The sequence below is a fragment of the Sorex fumeus genome, unplaced genomic scaffold (genome assembly GCF_029834395.1).
Source record: "Sorex fumeus unplaced genomic scaffold, SorFum_2.1 ptg000010l, whole genome shotgun sequence".
Taxonomy (NCBI): domain Eukaryota; kingdom Metazoa; phylum Chordata; class Mammalia; order Eulipotyphla; family Soricidae; genus Sorex; species Sorex fumeus.
The window spans coordinates 42,015,956-42,038,681 of record NW_026606067.1 but is presented as its reverse complement, the minus strand read 5'-3'; the positions used below and the strand labels follow the sequence as shown (position 1 = coordinate 42,038,681).

The window sequence follows — 22,726 nt, the reverse complement described above, 5'->3', positions numbered from 1 at the left end:
CTATAGAACCTCAGTTTGAAGAGGCCTGGATCATCTGAAGCTGGGGGAGTAGATGCCCTTCCTTGTGGAAGGAAAGGGCTAGAGACCAGTTTGAAGGGAGTGTGGCACTGTAGCACGGTCCTCCCGTTGTTCATCGATTTGCTGGAGCGGGCACCAGCAATATCTCCCCACAAATTGTGAGACTTGTTGTCACTGTTTTTGGCATATTAAATATATATATTCAATATATAAAAATATAAAATCAGTTGTCACTGTGTTTGGCATATCAAGTACATCAGGGGTAGCTTGCCAGGCTCTGCTGTGCGGGCGAGATACTCTTGGTAGTTTGCGGGGCTCTCCAAGAGGGGCGGAGGAATCGAACTCGGGGTTGGCCATGTTGGCCGCGTGCAAGGCAAACGCCCTACCCGCTGTGCTATCACTCTAGGCCTTGAAGGGAGTGTAGGGCACCAGATTTGGAGAGGACCCAGCTGAGAATCTGTGTACTTGGGAAATCCTCAATTACTGCAAGAGCGGTTTGATTTTATAGTCGCTGCTTCCTGGAGAAGATGTACGTTCTGTGGAACAATGTGAAACTTCTAGAAGAATCCAAGCCGATAGATTTATTTCCTGGAGTGGTCCAGATAATCAATCCTAATTGTATTGTGATCATTTACTTATTGAAAAGAAGACTCTATTTAGCGACATATGCTCATTAATTAACTCTTAATTTTTTTTTCAAGTAGGAAGTGGCTACACTCTTTTGACTTTTTTTTTTTTTTTTTTTTTTTGCCACACCTGGCGGCGCTCATGGGTTTCTCCTGGCTCTGCATTTTCAGGAATCAGTCCTGGCAAACTAAGGGAACCACGTAGGATGCCGGGGATGAAACCTGGGCCAGTCGTGTGCAAGGAACACACCCTACTAGCTGTCCTGTTGCTCTGGCTCCGCACGCTTCACTTCTGAAATGAGAGCTGGGGTTCTGCTGGTCTCCAAGTCTCACTCCGACATCTTCCTAAACGCAAGGTCAGCTTTCTTTGTGCCGTTTCCCTGTACACTGAACCGTGTTTTGGAAACCTGCAGTTATCTGAATTCCCATCGGGTGACATTGTTTAATCTAACATTCCCTCTTTCAGTCTGGGAAAACAGCTTCCAGGACACACCACCTAGAGGTTCCAACTCTGGAAGTTCTGGAGTATCCAATTCCACCCTCTTCATTCGCTCTGATGTTATTCTGGTGTTCCTTCTCCCCCCCCACCCCCCCAACTTTGGGCAAAAAAGTTCTCTGTGGCTCCCCTTGGAGACAAGCAAGGGCTCCCCTGGCGGGAGGGGGAAAGCCTTTGACAGTGGCCAAAAACAAGGTCCCCTTGTAATCTTGGAGCCTGTCAGGCCACCCTGGGTCCTGATGTAGCAAGGCACTTCAAACCAACTTTTCATTTTTCGGTGGGAAAACTAGTCTCTGCTACCGGCAGGAAAAGGCGATCGCTTTAAAATCCTGATCACACCCACTTCCAAACCTAAGATGGAAACATACAAACGACCTCTTGGCAGAGTGGCAAAAAGTGTTATTTTTCTCCGAAGACAGTACTAATGGGAAATTATCACAAAAAGGTTTCCTCACTATCTAGAATGGAAGCGTGGCAGCTTTTCCTGTCCTAGGATCACGCAAAGGTCTTCAAAGATCCCACTCCCTGTCCTCCAAGGGCCTTGAACAGATGAACTGAGGTTTTCCAGACTCCCTTCCTCTGTCAGTCGGGTTGTCACGTTACCATTAAGTTCTCCTTAGTGCCTGGATGTGTCTCACTCATACAAAAAGTACACACAGTGGATCAACTTCTGTGACGAGCCAGAGGTGTGCTTGGTAAACACAGAGTCACATTCTTTCACTTCTGCGAATCGGGAACCGATCCACGGAACCTTTCCAGCCGACCCACCCAGACGATGGATAAATAATAATACCACCCTCTGTCTGATCCCAGACCATTGGGTCCTCAGTACTTCAACCCAGCCTTGTGTGCTTCCTCTTGAAAACCTTCTCCTGCGTGCGTGCCTACCGTGTCCAGACAAAAAAACGCATTTCTGGGAGCCAGTCCCCAGTGCCCCTTTCCAGGTACGCGGGCTCCAGGCAGCTCCGAGATGGACTGTACACAAGGGTGCTGCCCGCTGCCCCAAGTGGGGTGGACACCGACCGCTGGCGTGGTGCTCCTCACACCTGCTCACAGCGTGCAAGTGTGTGCGCGCGCATGTGTGTACATGTACGTGTGCATGTGCCCGTTTGTGTGTGTGTATGTGCGCGCGCGTCTGTTTGTGTGTGTGCATGTGCATGTTTGTGTGCGTACATGTGCATGTGCGCGCGTGTGTGCATGTGCGTGTTTGTGTATGTGTGCATGTGCGTGTGGGCGTGCGTGTGCATGTGCGTTTGTGTGTACATGTGCATGTGCGTGTGCGTGCATGTGCGTGCGTTTGTGTGTGTGTGCATGTGCGTGTTTGTGGGTGTGCAGGTGCGTGTGTTTGTGTGAGTACATGTGCGTGTGTGTGCTTGTGCGTACGCGTGTTTGTGTAAGTGTGTGCACGCGCGCGTGTGCGCACGTGCAGGCCGGGTGCGGGGTGCGCTGGGCTGGGGGGTTGGGGGCCGCTCGGAGCACGCGGCCTGTCCTGTCCGGGCCTGGCCGGGCCGGGCCGGCGGCGCTCGGGGCGGGGGCGGGGCGGGGCGGGGCGGGCGAGTGGCCGGCGGCGCCTCGGGGCGCCCGCGGGGCTTTTCTTTCTCGGGCTTCTCTTTTTTTTTTTTCCCTTTTCTTTTTTTTCCTCTTCCGAAAAAGCAGCGCGCCGCCCCGGGGCCCCACCCCCAGCGCCGCGTCGGGCGGGCGGAGGCGGCCGCGGCGCTCCCCTCCCCCAGCCTCCCCTCCCCCGCCGCGCCGCCGCCGCCGCCGCGCCCCTCTCCGCCCCTCCCCCTCCCTGCCTCCCTCCCTCCCTCCCCGGGTCCCTGCCTCCCCTCCCCCGCCGGCGCAGGCCGCTCGGGTTTGTTGTGCTGCGCGGCCGCCGCCGCCGCCGCCGCCGCCGCCGCCGCCGCGTCGCGGGCCGCGCGCTCATTTGCGCCTGGCTGGTCCCCGGCCGCGCTCCCCGCGCCGCGAGCCGGAGCCGTTGGCCGCGCCGAGCCGTTGGGCGCCTTCCCCGCGCGCCCGCGTCGCCCTCCCCGCCGGCCTCGACTCCCGGGGCGCCGCCGCCCCCCGCCCCTCCCCCGCCGGCCGGGACCCGCGCGCGCCCCCGCCCGCCCGCCCGCCGCGCGCGCCCGCCTCCCGCCCGCCCGCCCGCCGGCCCGCGCCCTCCGCCCGCCGGGTGAGACGCGCCTCCCCGCCCCCTCCCCCCGGGGTTATTTTGGGGGTGGTTGGAGGCGGCGGCGGCGGCGGCGGCGGCGAGGAGGGGAGTTTCCTGGAGCCTCCGTTCCCGGGAGGGGGGCGCACGGGCGTCGCAGGCCAGCGCGGGCCAGGTAAGCGCGGGGCGCGGGGCCGGGGCGCGGGGCGCGGGCCGGCGGGGGAGGGGCGCGGGGGGCGCGGGCGCGGGGGCGGGGAGGGCCGGGCGGGCCGCGCGGCGCCCCCTCCCCCTCCGCGGGCCCCGAGCTCGGCCCGGCGGGCGCCGGCTGGGGCCGCCCGCGCCGCGCGGACCCGGGCGCGCTCGGGGGCTCCGGCCCGGGGGCCCCGCGGCCTCGGGGGCCCCGCGCCCCCTCCCCCGCCGCCCGCCGCCCTGCGTCCACCCCGCGTGCCACGGAGCGGCCCCGGCACCCCCCGCGAGTGTGCGCGCGTGTGTGTGCGCGCGCGCGCGCGGGTGTCGGTGCCGGGCTGGGGGGCGGCGGCGGCCGCGGGGCTTCCCGGGCGGCGGGTGCGCGGCGACTCGCGCCCCGGAGCCGTCCTGCTCCCCGCGAGCCTATTTTTAGCGTTTCGGTGGAAAAACCTCGCGCCGCCCGCGCGGGGCCCCGGGCCGGGTCCGGCGCGGCGCGGCGCGCGGGGGGAGGCGGCGGCGGCCGGCGCGGGAGGGGGAGGGGAGGCGCGCGCCGGGCGGGCGGGCGGGCGGGTCGTGCCGGGGCGGCCCCCGCCCCCACCCCACCGCACCCCGCCCCGCAGGCCCCGCCGCCCCGGGACTCGGCTCCCGAGTGGGAGCCCGCAAAGTTGGGCCCGCGCCCCGGCGAGTTGCGTCCGGGTGCCACCCAGGCCCGTTGGCGAAGCGCGTCCGGGCCACGTTGCGCCCGGGGCCCCCTCGGGGACCTCCCCCACCGAAGCCCACTTTTTTTTTTTTCTGTAAGTGGAACTGGGCCTCTTCCCCCGGCAGGTTTCGGGGGCAAGTTCCCAACTCGCTCCCGGAGTCGGCACTCGGCGGAGATTCCGGGTGGCCCGGGAACCGGGTGCGTTGCGGGGTAGAAACCGGGGTCGCCGCCGCCGCCGCCGCGGGCTCCCGAAAGTGCCCCCGCGGTGAGGGCTCCCAGGCCCCCTTTGGTCCTTGCGAGTGGCAAGTGCCCCGACCTCGCGGAATAAAAAAAACCCAAAAACTGCGTTTCCCCTAGGCCTGGAGTGGACTGGAAACGTGGGACGGGGTGCAGGCGCCGAGGGGAAGTTTTAGGACCGAGGTGCTGTAATTTGCAGTTGACTCAGGGAAGTTTGCTGCTGGTTTTTCTGGCTTCCACAAGACCCTTCTGCTGATCTAAAACAATCTCGTTCTTGAAATGTGCTGGGGGAAACGTGGTTCTTTGCAGTCCCCACGGCTTCTCCCCTCCCCCACCCCCCACCGAAAGCGTCCTCTTCCTCCACTTTTTTTTCCTTGACTCCTTTATCAGATTGGGTCATGTAAGTCCCTCATGGTGTTTCAGTGTGCTTCCCTAAACCAAACGGGCAGGAAATGTTCCGGTTCCCCGTTTCAGGGACGTTAGTTGGCATTTGGCTTTTCCCAGAGTGGTCCGTTTTTCTTTTTGTGACCTATCATTCACAGCACATTGGTGTGTTGTAGTAATTCCGACTTCCTGGGAGCTGTGTGTTTTCATCATTTTCACAAGTTTATAGTCTAGGGAACCTCCAGCAGCTTCGTCTCCATGAAAACAATGTGTATGTTGGGTTGTACCCTGGGAGTTTTCGTGGCAAGCAAGCTTCGGAAATGTTCACTTGAGGGTTCTAGAAATAGCATTTACCTGTGGAGGAGTGGCGGCAAGGGAAGATCTAGACGTGGAGAGGAGTGTGACGGGTGGTTTGCTTTTCTTACATCAAGGTTTTCCTCCTCGGTGATCTTCCCCCCACTTTTGTTGACCCAAGCTGTGACTGTGATCTGTTTTATTACGGTCGTTGAATCAGCAAATGACTGTCATTTTGAATATTACCTGTGGAGCAAAAGCTGTGAGAAGTGAAAACAATGTGCACACGAAAGTTTTTCTCTTAAAAACTTTCATGTCTAATAGCTTAATTAAGGTACTTCTTAGGGACAGAAGATTGTTGCGGAACTGGTTTATGGGACCTTTTTCTTCCAACGTGCACGAGCTTTGATTATTAATATGGAGACTGGTAAAGTTCGTGGCCACTTGGGGAGGTTTTTATTTTTTTGGTTGCTTCTAAAGAAGTTAAACGTTTTGGTGAGTTTTTTTTTTTTAAACAAGTGCCCAGGAATCTGTGTTACTTGTTTTTTCAACATCTCATTAAGGTTTATCATGATTACCACGATGATCCATGTCTACTGAGAGTGCAGAAAGTAACTGCTTCCTGTGTGTTGGGAGTCTTTCAGGCTAATATACAAAAAGGGCAGAAGCTTAATATAAATAGAGGGATTACTGATACAGAGATGAGACTAATGAGCCTTTTGAATGACAACCTGTTGAATAAATTGGTTTTTATGTGACAACGGACTCGAAGTATTACCTTGTCAGAGGACAGAGGACTCCACCAGTTTACTCCGGCATTGTTGACAAATAATTTGACTTGACAGATTTTGATGAGGTTTGTGGAAGTAACTCATTGAGCTCGTTCAATTTCTGTCCTATTTATATAAAAAGGATCGAGAGGAATGGGTAGGAAGTCAGAAGGGAGAGGAGGTGGCGGAAATAGTGGCACTGCCTGGGACTTTGCGTTTTTCTGGTACCTGTGAATTTGACTCATTTCACAAATGACGTGCAGTATGAAATTTTGGAAAACAAAACTGCGTAACGACTAAGATGGAGATACCGATTCAGATTCCTAGTGTCGAGAGGCTAGGACCCCCAGGTTTGTGGAGCTAAGAGGATGGCCCAGTCTGGAGACTGCTGTGGTGATGTCTACTCTCTTATCACACCTGAAGTATGAATTGAAAGAAAACTGTGACTGAGCTGTTCCTGAGGGGCTGGCCAGTCACTGTGGCTGGCTTTGGGTGCTTCCTGGGCCATGCTCTAGGAAAGGTGTGAGGGACTTGTTTATTTATAGCTCAGGTGAGTCCTAGGGGGAGGATAGTATCGGGTCCTTTGCTTTTGGTTTGTGGGCAGTGAATCAGAAGTTAATTAACTGTGTCGCAGGCCACAAACACAGGATGACGCACTACAGTTCAACTCTGGGTCCTCGGAGCCCTACAGTCCATGTGTTTTCTCCGTGGTTGTCGTTTTGCCAGTTTCTCTCCAGTTGTCCGGTTAGTCTCATCTAGACATATTCTTGGAAAAACTAGCGTTTCTAATCAAGTTTAGGATTCTGGAGTCAGACATCTCTACAGATTGGACCACGGAAGTGAGAGGATGGATGAACAAAATTCATAGGACTTGACCAGTCTTTGTGTGTCCATTTCTTGAAGTAGAATCATCTTAGAATGCAGTCTCATCTGCTGCTGTAGTTTCTTCTTTCCTTAAGATTGACAGCAGCGGATGGGGCTGGAGAGATCGTACGGTGGGTAGGGTGCCAGCCATTGGGGGTTTGATTCCCTGCCTATTTCCGGAGGGCCCCTCCTCCAGAGTGATCCCTGAGCACAGAGCCAGGAGTAAGTATGCCCTGAGAAGAGTTGGGCTGGCGTGGTGCCCCTTGCTTCCCCAAAAAGATTGACAATGGTGAAGGAAGCTTCTCCCTTATAGAAATAAGAAAATATGGTTTCATGTCTCTAAGAAGAAGAAACAGGGTTTGCCCTAACTGCCCTGAGATGCTAGTTTCTGAGACATACAGAAGAAGACTCAGCTTTTTGTGGAGCTTAGTGACTTGGTCTGGCGTCCTTGGGGAGAACTTGTCTGCCTTCAAACCTAGGCTCCACCTTCTTAAGCTACAGGAGCTTGAGGAAACTGTGTCCCAGTGTTTTCCCCTGTGTAACTGGGATTGGAAACCAAGAGTTGAAGATCCAGAGAAGGTCCTCACTCAGTATAGTTCTTGACGTACAAGTAGTATCTTAGAAATGTGAACTCTTTAGGATAATGATGGGATTCAAGTTTGCTTCTTTGTCTAACAGTTTTGCTTGGTATGTATTTTAGTGAAGTCATAGGTCATACAAAGATGTTGACAGCTTCAGGTCTTAAATTCCTTTGCAAAATACTCCTAGTGTAACTTTGTTTAACTTTAAAGTTGTGCTTTACCTTCAAGTTGGGATTTGGAAGGCTAAGTGGAAACAGTATCAAGCTGGTTGGTTGTAGCTGGTGGTGGATCTTTGACTTGCCTTTGTTGCTACTTTGTTCACATTTGACCTGGACTTTTGCAGCATTAGAAACATTTTAAACAATTCTCTAAATTAAAAAAAGTTACTTTTTTGAGTCTTGCAGTATCTAAAATACTTTTTATGTCCAGATGATTCCTTCAAGTAGGTTGTTTTCTTCTGCCTTTGACTTTTCATTTGCTTCTTCCACATTTTTAATCAAGGCAGGTCTAGGAAGTTGTTTGTGTACATATACACATAATATATTACATATATATATAAAATCCTTTTTTGGGGGGGAGGGGGAAAATCACAGCTGGCAACGCACAGGGGCTACCCCTGGCTCTGCACTCAGGAGTTACTCCTGGAGGTGCTTGGGGGACCATATGGGATACTGGGAATCGAATGCAGTACTATCACTCCAGCCCCTATATTCTGCTTTTCACTTGAATTAGTTTTGAATTTTTTATTGAGGCACTGGGATTTGCAATGCTATTATGTTAATGACATTATCTTGAGTACATCTTCTAAGCCTGGTCTTACTCTCTCTCCCCCTCCCATCTCCTTTTCTTCTCTTCTTTTATTAGCTCAGTCATTTTTTTCCTGTTTGGTTTTAGACCACACCCAGGGGGTGCTGGGGGGCTTCCTCCCAGCTGTGCTCTGGGGACCAAGTGGTGCTCGGACGAATCCTGGGGCTGTCACCTGCCTTCCTGCCCTTTGTGCTATTTTCCCAGTCCATTCAACGTGAATTGTAACTACCAATAGCGTTCTGTGTGTCTGAGCCGTAGTGCTTTGAAAGGCACACGTGACCTTCTAAGTGGTTGATATTCTGATTTTAATACCAAGGAAACCGAGAGGGATTTAGGTGCCGTATTTGACTTGTCAGCCAGGTTCATTGCAATCAACTGTTGTCAGTGAACGAATGAGCAGTTTTCGGTGTGGATTGTTGCTTGAGATATTTCAGTTGGTTTTCCTGATCCGCCTTTCTTCTTAATTCTATCCCCTGTAACCACTGACAGGGTAATTTAATTAAAATAGTGGTTTCCTAATGTCGGTTCGGTTGGAGAACCCCGAATGGCTTCCCTTCGCCCACTCTTTGGAGGGGAGGGTCACACCTGGCGGTGCTCGGGGAGTTTACTCCCGACTCTGCTCAACCTGGTGGATTGGGGGCCAGATGGGGTGCTGAGAATGGGACCCAGGGAGGCTTCGGGCAATGCAGGTGCCTTAATAATTGTTGTGTCGCTCCCGCCATGAGTTCATATTCTTTAGTCAGCCTTTGAAGGCTCCATTCTACCTTTTTAGCTCTCTCTGCCACTCACCCCAACTGGATTTCTTGCCTATTTAGAATTGCAATCTTACTGTACTTTTGTTTATGCTCTAACTTGTTCTTTTGCCTTTTTTTGAGGGGTGGGGGTTGTTTGGGTCACACCTGGTGGTGCTCCGGGGCTACTCTTGGCTCTGTGCGGTGGCTAGAGGGTGTGTGGTGTATTGTGCCTTGCCCGGGGTTGTACTGGGGTCATCTGCATGCAATCTCTGTGCTATCTCCCCAGCCCTCTTTGTCCTTTCAGACCTGCTGCTTCTCTGAAAACTTTCTTAAGCCACCCTGACTCAGTATTTCTCAGGAGAGATTTGGTTGCATTTAATAAATATCAAGGATTTTATAACTTTTCCTTGGTTTGTGCGTATGTGCCTCACCACCTGAAATACACGTTCGATTTCTTGAAAGGATCAGAGTATTGGGCAGAGGGTCTAGGGCGATAGCATAGTGGGTTGGGCGTTTGCCCGCCACATGGCTAACCTGGTTTTGATTCCCAGCATCACCATAGGGTCCCCCAGCACCGCCAGGGTGATTCCTGAATGCAGAGCCAGGAGTAACCCCTGTGCATGACCGGATGTGACCCAGAAAGAAAAAAAAGACAAGTATTGGGCAGAATTTTTTATTATTGTTATTCCACTTTAAGATATCTTTTTCCTAGGGCTCATGCTAAAAGGATAGGCCTCCTGTTCCATGTTTTGTGAATTTGGCCTTGAAAATTGTAGGTATGGAATAATCCCGAGTCACCATTAATGTGAATTTTAATGTTGCTGCTGTTGACAAGGCGGAAAGAAAAACAGTCAGAACTTCGAGTGGAACGGAGGTGGATCTCGTTTTGTCCTCGATTGTGCAGTAGTAGCACAGTAGTAGCCGCAAGATTGGTGGAAAACCTATTCAGTTGTCTCACTGCTGGGTTCATTTGGTCACACTTCTGACAGGTGTAATAGAATGTAGGATTTTGGAATTTGTTTTAAAGTCTCAGGCGTTTTGCTCGGCACTTTTGTAGTGTGCCTTTAATCGGATCATGTTTTTGATTCTCAGGATGTGTGACAGCATCCCAGCCCATTGACCTCTCCTTGCGGCCATTGCGATGAATGTGTCCAGCTTCAGTCTAGGGCATCTCTGTTACACCGTGTTCACCTGGTGTAATTTATCTGAAGTAGTCATTTTGTCCGTCTTCTCTTAATAGGATCCCTCCTCTCCACATACCCACTGGGAACCTAAACCAGGGCCTCCCATGTGTGATACGCGTGCTCTCAGTCATGTCCCCAACCCCTAATTAGGATTGTATGGTAAGGCTGCGTCATGTCAGTTCCAGGCAACCAGGAAAATTTGCTATGAAGGGAATAATTTAGTACTATGTTATTTCAAAATATTTTATGCTCAGAGTTGAAAAATGCAAGCTTTCAGCTTTTGCGGCAGGCAGAATGAGTTGGGTGTTACCTTACTTTTTTGAGAACCTAGATTAACCCGGAATTAACATACTCAAACTTGAAGGGTCATTCTAGAAGACCAGTTTAATTTCAGTAAACAGACTATTCAGATTAAGTAAAAGATTGATGTGAAGTGAATAATAGTTGGAGAGTGAACAAGGAAGAAGAATACCAAAACTGTGAAGTTTAATTGTTTTGATCTTTGCCAAAAGGAGGGAGAATTTGAAAGAAGCCCAGGAGGACCTGGAGAGCAAGGTTCAGGGATCATCATTCCAGAATCTTATGGGATAACTTTCATTTTAGAAAATTGTGCTCTAGGACATCCAAACTTAATTTTTAATTTTTTTCTGGGGAGGGTGTGGGGTCATTGAAGTGCTCAGGTCTGTTTCTGTCCCTTTGGCTCAGGACTAATCCCCGCCAGTGCTTCAGGAATCCTTTGTAAGGGTGTTGGAATTTGAAATAGGGTCGGTGGGATTCACTCACCTTAACCCCTGTGCTACCTCTGGCCCCCAAACTTCTTAGTTTGGATTTGGGGCCATCCCTGGCCCTACTCAGGGCTTATTCTTGGCTCTGTGCTCAGGGGTCACTCCTGGTGGGCTCTGGGAACCGAATGTGGTGCTGTGGACGGAACCTCCTGGGTAGGCAAGTCATCTATTTTTATTTTTATTATTATTCCTTGAAGCAAGAGGAAGAGCGTTCCGAAGAGAATACAGACTTCTCCAGAGGAAGAAAAAGCCGGGAGTGGGGGTGGGGTTGGGGGGGAGGGGGTTCAAGAAAGAGAGTGGGGCTTGAAGAGCAAGCCTGGGAATTTTTTTTTTTTAATAGAAGACATAGCTAAAATGTTTTCTAAGGTAAAACTTTGGACAAAAGCTGAAGCTTTTTTTTTTTTAAGAACTAAAGGTCGATCTATTTGTTGCTATTTTATATGATACTGAAAGTGATAATAGGACTTGTTAAAATTGCTTCTGAATGTCCAGATTTCAGTACACTAAATGATAGGGCTTCTAATCAAGGCCGCAGTGACTAAATTGTTAAGTGATTATCTGTGTTTTTCTTCTTTCTACATATCTACCTGATGGTAGCATTTTACAAGGATTTGGTATTAATAAGATGGGTTATTTTTTACTAAGCCATGCTTACACAAACAATTCATTTCGCTTTTAGAAATTCCTCTGAAGTAAATCAGTTGAAATGTTACCTAAGTATGCTTATTCATTCAACCATTAATAGTCAATTTCGATATTAAAACTTTGTGACTCTGCAATTTAGTGCAATTTGTTGGCGGGGTAAATGGGAAATTTACTTTTTGAGTGAATAAAGACAAAATGTGCAACTCTATGTAGCGTAATAGACAGTACTTGACATGCGAATTAGCAAACATCTTGCCATAGTTAGAGCATGTTCTGGTGGCCGCTGTCAGTTGCTCATGGAGCACAGCTTATGGGTTAGGAAGAGGTGTTTTACACTTTCCTCTTAATTTGAGCAGGCTAATTGGGTAAAGCATACTAATTTTGTTCCATTTCTATTCGGGGGCTATCAGATGTCATTAACATCATTAACTCACAGTAGAAAGCAATTGGGTCATCTACTTTGGGTTTCTGAAATAAGGTAATGAATGAATTTCCTTCATCTCTTTTTTCTTTTTCTGCATATTTTTTTTTGTGGGATAGAATTTATCCTGTGTGTGAAATTTTTGATGTGCTTTGTAGCTACTCAAGTGCTTTCGCACTTGTATGGATGATAAATGCTATGTAAATAAATTTCCCTGCACCAAAGTGATGTTGTTTTCTTTTTTTCTCTCTAAATCATCTTTTCCTCTCTTCCTTGATAAGTGCACCTTTTGGTGGGAGGTGGTGGGGGTGGGTTGGGTGCGTTTATGCCACATCTGGCGGGTCTTAGTCCGTGGGGTGTCAAGGGGTTCAGCCTGGGTCTCCTGCATGAGAACATGTGCTCTAACCCCCTCCCTTCCCCCAACCAAAACCAAACCTAACAGACAAACCCAAACCAAAAACATGTGCTCTCGCTGTCTCTGACCCAGTTGAGCGCATCTTTGAAATTCTAGATTGGGATTAGAAGTGCCTACTACTACTGTATTGGTTTTTCTTATTTTTTTGTGGGTTACACCTGACTGTTCCGGGCTTACTCCTGGTTCTGTACTTCCGGGTCGCTGCTGGTAGGCTCAGGGGACCACATGGGATTCTGGGAATGGAGCCTGGGTTGACTGCATGCAAGGCAAGTGCCCTCTCCAGTGTACCATCTCTCTGGCTCCCTGGGCTGTCTTCGTTGTGCAAAAACTAAGACCCTCTCCCTTGGAACTTGGATTTCCTTATGCCCTGCCACAGAGGTCTTAAGTTGTTCTACGTGTCGAGAGAAGTTTTGTGTGAATCGGTCCTTATTTGTCTAGTCACGTTTCTGACTATTTGTTGTTACATTTGGACTCTACCCAGGGGTGCTCAGGGGTTAGCCCTGGCTCTGCATCCGGGGATCATTCAGGGCCCCGAGAAACATCTGTGGTAATTGGGATGGGATCTGGGTCAGCCGTGTGGAAGGCAAGTGCCCTTCCCCGCTGCTTCTGGTCTTCTTGTTAATATTTAAACAGTCTTTTCCAAGAGACGCCGGTGTATGTGTTAGAGAGCCACGTCTGTCTTTTGGGCGTCGAGCAGGACGGGGAGGTCTTTCTTTGGGGTCCTGGCTAGTCAACTCCCCACTTGAAGGCGAAAGGCTCTTTGGTGAAGAGCTCCGTGTCCCTTGCTGGGCAGGCATCCGGGTTTGAATTCTGTCATCACCCCCTGCTTCTTAGTTGTATGGATCTGGGAAACTTCAGTTTGTTTCCATCCCGAAAAATGGGAGTAAACCGAGGCCACGCTTCCCATCGCCCTGGTTGGACGGCGGTGCGGATGCACGTCAAGCAGCCACCGGAGAGCCTGGCACTTGGGACGTGCCTCCTGCGGCTGCGACGCTGCCTTTGCTAACTGCAGCGAAGGAGCCGGAGAGGCAGGCCGGGAAGCAGAGTTCTCTTGTAAACCTGTCATGGCTTCCGGTGGCAGCCACAGAGAACGGGATGGCTCGGATTTCCAGTTGAGAGGGTTCTGGCCGTGGCTGCCTTTGGTGGCTGCTCTTGTTGTCACTCTCAAACGAGAATGTCCGTCTGCTGCAGCTTAGCTGGGCTTCAGTTACGCCTTCACGCAGTTCGACTTTGTATTGGCGACACCCGGAAAAGGTGACCCCCAGAAGGCGACGGCCTTTATGAAAAAAAGCTTTCCCCCTCTGTCCTGGGATCTATTTTTTTCTCCATCTCTTGGACATCACACAGTGTTCGTGGGTGCTGATGGCTTGACTGCTGTATCAGTCAACTTAAGTGGGCATGTTAAATATTTGGATGTTGATGTGGGCTCTCCGAAATAAGTAAACCGCAGGAGTTAGAGATGTGCAGAAATAGTGACTTTTCCAAAAAATGATACTGGCTTTAACACTTGGTATGTGCTCATTTTCGAGATTTCTTCCTAAAGGCTTGTTTATAAGACCCTGGACTGGATTTTGTAAGTAGTAACTTTATCATTCGCTCAATTACATTTAGAAAATATAGTGGAGCGTAGCTTTGCAATTTTTTAACCAAGGGTTTTTTCCCCCCTTTTTACCTATAGACTGGCTGTGGTCTGAAACTGTGGTGGAGAGTTACAGCTCTAACTTTCATGGACTTGAAATCAGTACTTAAACTAAAAACAAATTGTCGTTTTGACAGCTCGCGAGAATCTAGATAAGTCGTGTTTGTTGGTATTAACATCTAATGGTAGTACTGTGAGGCTGCTTTAGGATTCTAAAGTTACATTTAGTAATGTATTCATTAAAAGACGCAGGGGATAAGGACCTTGCTTGCAAATAAGTGTCAAGTAAGGTTTTCGGAGGGGGGATTTGTAAAGAGTTTTGGGTTGAGAGCCCTGAATGCTTTTCTCCAGGAGCGAGCAGTGCTGCTTTGCTTTTGGAGGCGGAAGCTCTCGGGCAGTGCTCCAGGGCCCCACCCAGCCCTCTCTTCTTTTCAACCTCTCTGTCCTGTCCGGAGTCAGATGCAGGGTCACACTGCCGAGCTGTGTTCCTGGTTCTGTAACAATGGGCTTCCTAGATTCTTGTGGAGAAGTTTGGATTGATTGTTTCAAAACTGAAGTACTAGGGCATGTTGACTACATAAAGTTACACTTTGATTGAAGACTAGACTTTTTTTTCTTCCCTGGGGAAGACTGGGGATGGCGGGACGCCTTGGCAGATGCGAAGGATCAAGCCAGGACCTCTTGCTTGTCCGTAGTGTGTCCCAACCACTGAGCCCTTTTTTGGGTCATTTTTCTCTAGGGTTTCCAAACAGTAGAGCTGTGCGTGGCACTTCAGCATGGAGGGCCCCACCAGGGTAAAACTCGGGACCTTGAGCTTGCCATGCAGGCGCTTTCAGCCGTCAGACCATCTTCTAGGCCCTCCATGATGGGAACCCCAGACCGCGGGACTCTCTTTCTTCTGGGTCCGTAAGTGACCTTCCGGCGGTGTCCAACTGATGTGCCCCATGGCCACTAGTGATCTGCTCTAGCATCTAGACCTTTCCTTGAGAGTTGGTTTTGACGTTTGTCTCACGTGGCAAGGCCTTTTCTTGAGCATCGTTGTTTTCGTCCGTCTTCATCATCAGCATTTGGCACCGAATCCAGCAAACTGTTGAAATAAGTTAAAATGTTGAAAGAAGCCCACGAGACTGTAAGGGATAGGTTTTCCTCATACAATAAGTTGCATCTTTGAGGTTGGTTCAGAGCTAAAGCTAGACAGTGACTCGCCCATTTTCACCTACTGGACTCGCGTTCGTGCGATGAGGGTTGTGAGAGCCAGAGCGGCAGTACAGAGTTGCATCCTCCTCCCCTGGGTTCAGCTGCTGGCCCCACATTGAACTTCCTGACCACCAGGAGTGAGCCCTGAGCACCACCGGGTGTGAATCCCATCCCCTCGCCCCCCAAAAAGTTGTGCGAGTCGGCTTGATGATCTAACACCATGCTCTGTAGCGTGTGCTCAGATTCGGGGGGTAAAAGAAGTACGAAATACGGGGTCAGGGAGCTAGTTCGGAGGGTGAGAGAATGGTTTTATTTGATTTTTATGTATTTATTTATTTTGGTCTTTGGGCTAGAGCTGCCAGTGCTCAGGGTGGACTCCTGGCTTTCTGTGCTCAGGGATCTCTCCCGGGAGACCGTAAGGAATTCTGAGATCGGACCGGGTTGGCTGAGTGCAAGGCAAATGGTCTACCTGCCGGACTGTTTATTCTGGCCCCAAGAGGTTATGTTTTACACGTGGGAGCTTGAGGTGAATTTCCTGGGGGTACGATGGTCATGGAGACCAGTGGGAGTAGCCCCTGAAGAAACCAAGGAAGACCTTGACCTGACCTTGCCCTTATACCTGAGGTGGTGTACTGTGTCTGCTGCCCCACGAGTTCTGGTTTCAGGTGTTGTGAGTCTCTCCCTTCTCCCGGGCTGTCCTCTTGGCCCCTACTTGACTCTGTCCTGATCCTGACTTAATTGTGGTCTTCGGTGTGTGGCAGGAGCACGCCTGCTGATGCCATCCTTTTGGACCAGGAGCAGCACACGCTCCTTGAACTTTTGCCCCTTGAAGCCACCCACCCGGGCTGTAGCCGGTGACTGTGGCTCAGATGCGCTCTTCGTTTGGATCTCCTCTTACCCTGAGGTGCCGATGCCCACGTTTTAGCATGAGAACAGCCTGCAGTTTTCCTTGCGTTTCTTCGGTTGAATGTAGCTGGCAGAGAGGTGTTGGATCTTTCTTTAGTGGTGACGAGGCCGAGTTGGAAGGTAGAGGGGAATCACTGCTGGAAGGGTTGGTGGGTGGTGATGGTGACAGCGCCCTGCAGGAGACACAGGATGACTTAAGGTTATTGGGTGTTCAGAGTAGAGGCCGAGCAGAGGACTTTGGGCTACGTAATTCTTGTGTTATTCTAAACGTTCCAGAATGAAAGATGACCCGTATTTTCCCTCCATTCCACTTACTACTTCATATTTTCTTTAGGGGAGATAGTCATCTATGGGAGATAGTTGGGCTGCTTTTGGAAGACCAAAATTTGCCGTAAGCGAAGATATCATTTCCATAGTATTTCAGTGATTTTCTGTGTGTGTGTGTGGGGGGGTGGTGGTGGTGGTGGGCACACCTGGCTGTGTGTTCAGGGGCCGCATCCAGTGATGCTCCGAAGGGTCATGTGCCTTGCTGGGGCTTGAACCATTGTCACCCCTGCAGCCATAGGCCAGGCGAGTCAGTGCCTTAACCTCTGCACGTTCTCTCTGGTGCTTTCACCAATATCGTAAGAGACATTTCTGCGTAAAGTGAATGTTCAAGTCCAGCAGACTCAGATGCACCAAGGATAGCTTCAAGTTGATTTCTGTTTGCTTGGGGGCCCTGGCTGGGCTCTCCAGGAACCGTCTGTGGGGCTGAGGTTCCAGCGCGATTTGCCACATGCTTGGCAAGTGCCTTAACTAACCTCTGTACTGTTGCTCTGATCTTGGTAGATAATTTTAAGTACTAATATTTTTGTTTCCTTCTATAAACATTTATTTTTCGGGAGGACCACACCTGGCTGTGTTCAGGAGTTGGTCACTCCTGTCTCCTTGCTAACAGGTCACTCCTGGCAGTGCTGAGGGACCGTATTTGGTGCCAGGAATTGAACGGGGGTCGGTTGGATGCATTTTTACCCTCTGCGTATTTGCCTGTCGTTTTGAGGGGAAATGATAGCAGCGCACCCGACAGTGCTCAGGAGAACCTGGGACCTCTTCTAGTGAGAGTGATTCTCGGCCAACCAAACAGGTGGTTCGACATAAGGAGAAAGTGCCGCTCCTTGATGCCAGGGATTGCCTGGGCCCTCCTGGCAGTGCGGAGAGATCTCCCAGGCCTCCCTCCCCCACAGCTGCTCGGCTTGGGGGTGGGGACCGGGAGGGACTGAGGCACTGCTGGGGATTGAGCCCGGGTTGGCTTCCTGCAAGGTGAGGGCCTTGATCTTCGCACTCTCGACCTCCTACAGCATCTTTCTTTAAGGAGATACTTTACTTTTCCGCATCTGTAAGCTCTTGGCTTGTATGTGGGCATGTTTTAGTATTTGTTGTTTCTCTTCTTGGTCTGTTCCCTTTTTGGGTTCTCTTCCCTCCTGAAGACTGGGCTGTATTTTTATCTATTCTCATTTGCCTTTTTGCATTTTCTTTGAGGTGACTCAAAGTCTATTTTGCTTGTAGATAACATTGGTTGGTTGGTTGAGCTGGTTTGACAAATCAACAGAGGAGCGTTTCCTACAAGTGAGAACTGGTAGTAACAGGAAAAAAAATTTTTTTTGAGCTTGCATATAATAGCATCTTAATGCTCTTCCAGTCAATGCACGTTATTTTGGGTATATTTTAAAGGTGTACAGTACAAACATTTGTGCACACTATTTTGCCAGGTACTGCCTTGGGTGTTTGCTCAATAAATGTCAGTTTTTTTTTTCTCTGTACCTGTCATCCGTGGTTTTTCCGTCACAGTGTAACTTTCAAACCCCATCCCACCATTCCTCGTGAGTGCCCCCTGCCCCGTGTGATCTGGCCCTTGGCCACCCTGCAGACTACCCCATTTCGCAGCGTCCTGCCCTTCCCATGCCCGCCACCCCAGCTCCACGCCCACTGAGCAAGCTGGTTCCTGTCTCAGGCCTTAATTGCTTTGTGGCCTGTGCCTCAGGCCTTCCCCGAGATTGTGGTCTGGCTCATTCTTCTGGGTCATTCTGATTTCAGTCCCAGCACCACTTACCTTAGAGAGTTCCCGCTGAAACGAATGCTTTTGTCCCAGTCGCTTCCCTTCCCAAGGTCCTCTTTCCTCTTTGTCCTGATCTCTGTAATAGCTTGCCATCATGGATTTAAGGGGGAAAAAAATCCCCCTTAGAATGAAAATTCTATGTGAACAGGCATGGGCTTCTCACACGCCGGGTCTCAAAACAGGACCTGCTAGGAATTCCATAAACATTTGAGTGAATTGTTCTCTCAGGAGTGACTGACTGAGAACTCTCACCTGGTTCATCCTTAGTATAAAATGCCGGAAATAATTGAATGGTTGCCTTGACGGGAGGGTCGAGAGGCTTTCTGTAGTTCCAGTGGAAAGCCCAGGGACATAAGTGAGTAGTGTGTGCTTTTCTTGGAGGAATGTACTCAAAGCTAGCAGGAGGATCAGTCTGGAAAAAAACAGTTAAATGAAAATGTGCTTCTGTTAATGCAAGTGTTGTATTATTAGAGGTTAACCTTTCATCTTTCTTAATGTCACGATAAGAGGTTCTGTTCAAGTAATAGGACAAGGACCAGTCAATGGTGTGTACAGATTCGGGAGCGTTTGTAACTTGCCCTACCTGAGGTAGACTGTCTTGATGAACAATGGCCATATTCGCAGAGTTGGCTTATAAGTGGAATTCTTGCGTGATTGAAGAATTTACTTCATTTGGCTTCAGAAACTCAGTTCAGGTTTACTTACGCCAAAGGGTGTATCGGCATATGAAATCCAAAAATGGACTAGATACTGCAAGTCTGAGAAGAACACGGAGTCCCCTTGCTGCTAGGCACATCTAGAACGCTTTCGGAAATCTCTGTCAAAAGCTCTTTTCTGGACGGGGAGGGACGTGCAGGGTCGTTCAGAGTGCCTTGACTTTATTCATCCTGCAGAAGAGAGAAGTTACCGGTGCCAGGGTTCTCTATTTTCCCCCGTCCTCCCTCCAGCAGAGCCTGGGAGCCCCAGAGATGCTCACCCTGGGGGGGTGCCAGGAGGCAGGCAGGTGCCACCCAGGCTCGCACCGAGGCCTTGGATGTGCCAGGCCACCGAACGCCCTCCCGGCTCCTGTGTTGTCATTTCATCCTGGTCTTTGCGGTAGGCTGAAGGGCTGCTTTCGTCGCTTGTCTGGAAAGTCACTGAAGGGCAGGTGAATTTGGCTTGGGACAGGCCCCGCCATGGCCAGAGTTCAAGTGAAAACTCCTTGGTGGGGGGTGGGGGAGCAGAGAGGTTTTCCCTGTTGTGGAACCCAGGGGCTGCGGTTTTTCAGAAGCCTTTTCTGTTCTCCAGCCCAGATTTGCGCTCTGGCTCGGGGATGCTCGTGCCTTGGACCCCTTCTGGCTTGCTGCTTCGGGCCTCCCTTCTCCAGCACTGGCACCCATGTGGCTTGGTGGATTCCTGACTTCAGACACGCCCCCTGAGTGCCTTCTCCCACGGTGGGGCTGGGAATCCGAGGCTTTGTGATCGAGCGACATCACGTCTGTCGCCCCTACATGGATCCATTAAAATACTTTCTTACATATTTATATTCTTTGTGTTGTTTGTTTTGTTATTGGGGGACGGGGGGACGGGGGGCGGGGGCATCCTGTGATGCTCAGCTCCCTAGGATTTGGGGGCCATCAGCCGGTGCTCTGGCTTCAAACTCACGTTCTAGACATGCTCAGCATGTACTCTGCCACCTGGGTCACATCCCCAGGCTGAGTTCCACTTTTATTTTTGTAGTTTTGGTTTTGGGGCCACACCGAGCTAATGCTCAGGGGTTATTCCAGGCTCTGCACTCAGCTCACTCAGGATGCTCAGGTTTTACTCCTGGTTCTGTGCTCAGCAGTCACTCTTGGCATCGCTCAGGGGACCATATGGGATGCAAGGGATGGGACCCAGGTTGGCTGCGTGCAAGGCAAAATGCACCACTCCCTCTACAACTGTTCCAGCCCCCTACACAGATCATTTAAAGATCAAGTTTCTGCCCCAATTAAATGGAAAATGTATGATACTGATCTCTTTAGGTGAATAACTTACCTTAACTTTCCTAAAGAAAATACACGTTTTTACTGACCTTATTTTGGAGCAGATTGATTGTGAAAAGGTTATCTTTAGAGATAGGAAGAATATTCATTAGTTTTGGGTTGACGTGCATTCATTGCATCCCATTTTGCTGTGAGAAAATGAAAAGACTCATCACCAAATGCATTTCTCTAGAAATTGTTTCCCCTTTAGTGTGACCACTGGATGCGTCTAAGAGCAACCGTTTTCCAGCTAGTTTAGGTTTCATTTTGCTCTATGAACTGCAATTTAGTTATCCTCCTTAACCTCTGTCTCCTAAATACTGAGACAGACAGTGCTGTTCACAGTTGTGTTTCTCTCTCTCTTTCTCTTTTAAATAGGGGCCACTCCTGAGAGGGGTGTGGGGTGGACCAGGATGCGGGCAGGCTTCCTGCAGGCCCTGCAAGTCTTGTGCTTGGCCATTTGAGAGGCCTCCTTGGCGCCTGCATTTACAGTTTTTTACTTGTGCAAATGAATTTCAAATCATTTGCAAATAACCACTGACCCTCTGTTAAAATGATTGAAATGATAGGTAGGTGAGGTGGATCGATGGAGAAGGGTAGATAGCAGGACTTGGAGATGCCAAACATGTTGGTGTTTGGGCAGCTTGGCATGTACGTAGCAGTCGGTTTGTATGTTGGAGAGTGATGAGAAGGGACGGGATGAGAGGAAGTAGGTTTTATAATGTAGTAACTTTGCCGCAGTGACGAGTTTAGGCGTCGTTCAGTGACCTGGCCAGTGAAGGGCTTTAAAGCAGAAGAGCAGGGTTGTGTGCACCCTCAGTGGTAGAGTGTGAAGGTGTGAAGGGTTTGGGTGGGAAGGGGATTAGCCCTGGACTGCAAGAAGATAGTTTAGTTGTTACTGTAATAGGTGACAGTGACAGCACACAATTTTGAGAGTATTGCAACAGGTCCTTCTCAATTTTGGGGACAAAGAAGGTGATTAGAAACCACCTTCAATTTTAGCTCAGGTATTGAAAAGAGGTAAATTGTACAGGTTTTCTTCTCTTTGGCTTTCTCCGGTGCCTCCTTGGCAAGGAGCAGGAGTATACATTACAGTGGTTTGTGGGGTGGGGAATAAATTTGATATCCAAATAGCTTATGGACAAAACAAGAGAGTGGGTCAGGAAGTGGAGAAAATGGAAGGAAGAAGTCTTTCGGGTTGTTACCTATCTGGGGACAGTCATAAAAAAGAAAAAAACACAACAGGATGGTCTAATGAAATTTTTAGAGGGTACAATTTTTTTGGGGAGGGTGGACCCAACTCATTGGTGCTCAGGGCTTATTCTTATCTGTGCCGGGGTCACTCCTCGGTGCTCAGGGACCTTGTGTGCTGGGGATTGACCCTGGGCCTCTGTGGCAGGACTGTATGCTGACCCTTGGAGCTCTCTCTGTAGTCGAGTGTGTATGCGGGTGGTGGTAATTATTACTGAACAGCGTGTTCATCATTAAAAATTTTTTTTTCAAACTTCCTTGTAGTACTGAACGTAAGGACAATTTGCTATCCCTATCCTCTCTCTCTAATGGCTTTCATTTTGGTGGGGTGTCTGGTGTGGGGTGTGGGGTGTGGGGTGGGGGCTGGGGGCCCAGAGGTTTGGCCCACACCTGGTGGTGCTTTTTTCCTGGCCCTGCACTCAGGAGTTACTTCTGGGAATTTTTAGCAAGTTTTCAGGTGATTTTTATGCTGATAGAGCTGTTTTGGGAGCTATTTTGATAGAGAACTACTCCTCTTTCTTTTCATTACTTCTTTGCACTGTTGCTTTTTATCTCTTAAATCTTTCAGAGATGCTAACTTTTTTTTTTTTTTTTTTTTTTTTTTGCTTTTTGGGTCACACCTGGTGATGCTCAGGGGTTACTCCCTGAGGGGTTACTCTGCACTCAGGAGTCACTCCTAGTGTGGCTCAGGGGAACACATGGGGTGCTAGGAATTGAACCCAGGTCGACCGCATACAAGGCAAATGCCCTACCCGCTGTGCTATCTCTCCAGGCCCCTCCCCCCGTTTTAGGATTTATTTATTTATGTATTTATTTTTTGATGCTGACTTTTTTGATCAGTAAAGAAAGAATGGTGTTAAGTTCTTCAAAACGTTTACGTGAATAGAGGTACACTTTGTTCTGTATGCTGTAGCTATCGAAAAATTGTATGGACACTCCACTACTAGAAACGTTTGCCATTTCTCTGTTGAGCTCCTGTTATAATAGTTGCACATTTTATAGTCGCTTTGCCTGGAACACATGGTAGAATTATTTTAGAAATAAAATTATTCAGCATTTCTGCCATAACAATGTTTTCTTTAGATTTGACTCTGTTAATGTTTCCTGGAGAAATGCGAATGAGTATGATATGATTTAAAAAATACTCAAATATACTGAAATAGTGTTTTTAAAGAATATGAGTCGTTGTCATCCTTCTGACAAGGATGTAATGAGATTTAATGTAATGTAATGAGATTTAAAGACGACCGTTGGACTAGAGCTGTTACTGACTGGATTCCACGGGATGTCAAGAGACCGCGTGGCCGCCCACCTACCAGATGGTCAGACTTCTTCGTCAAGA

The 22,726-nt window shown here is 49.7% G+C and overlaps 1 protein-coding gene across 4 annotated transcripts in view; it reads left to right on the top strand.

The window, feature by feature from the left end:
• The first annotated feature begins 3,387 nt into the window (after nucleotides 1-3,387).
• Nucleotides 3,388-22,726, top strand: part of TBL1XR1 (TBL1X/Y related 1) — a 160,817-nt gene continuing 141,478 nt past the window's right edge. Inside the window, exon 1 of one of the 4 annotated variants that reach the window (XM_056110517.1) lies at nucleotides 3,388-3,461. The gene's annotated coding sequence lies outside the window, so the exon portion shown is untranslated. The remainder of the gene's footprint in view (nucleotides 3,462-22,726) is intronic. The other 3 variants (XM_056110515.1, XM_056110518.1, XM_056110516.1) reach the window with 3 other exon arrangements.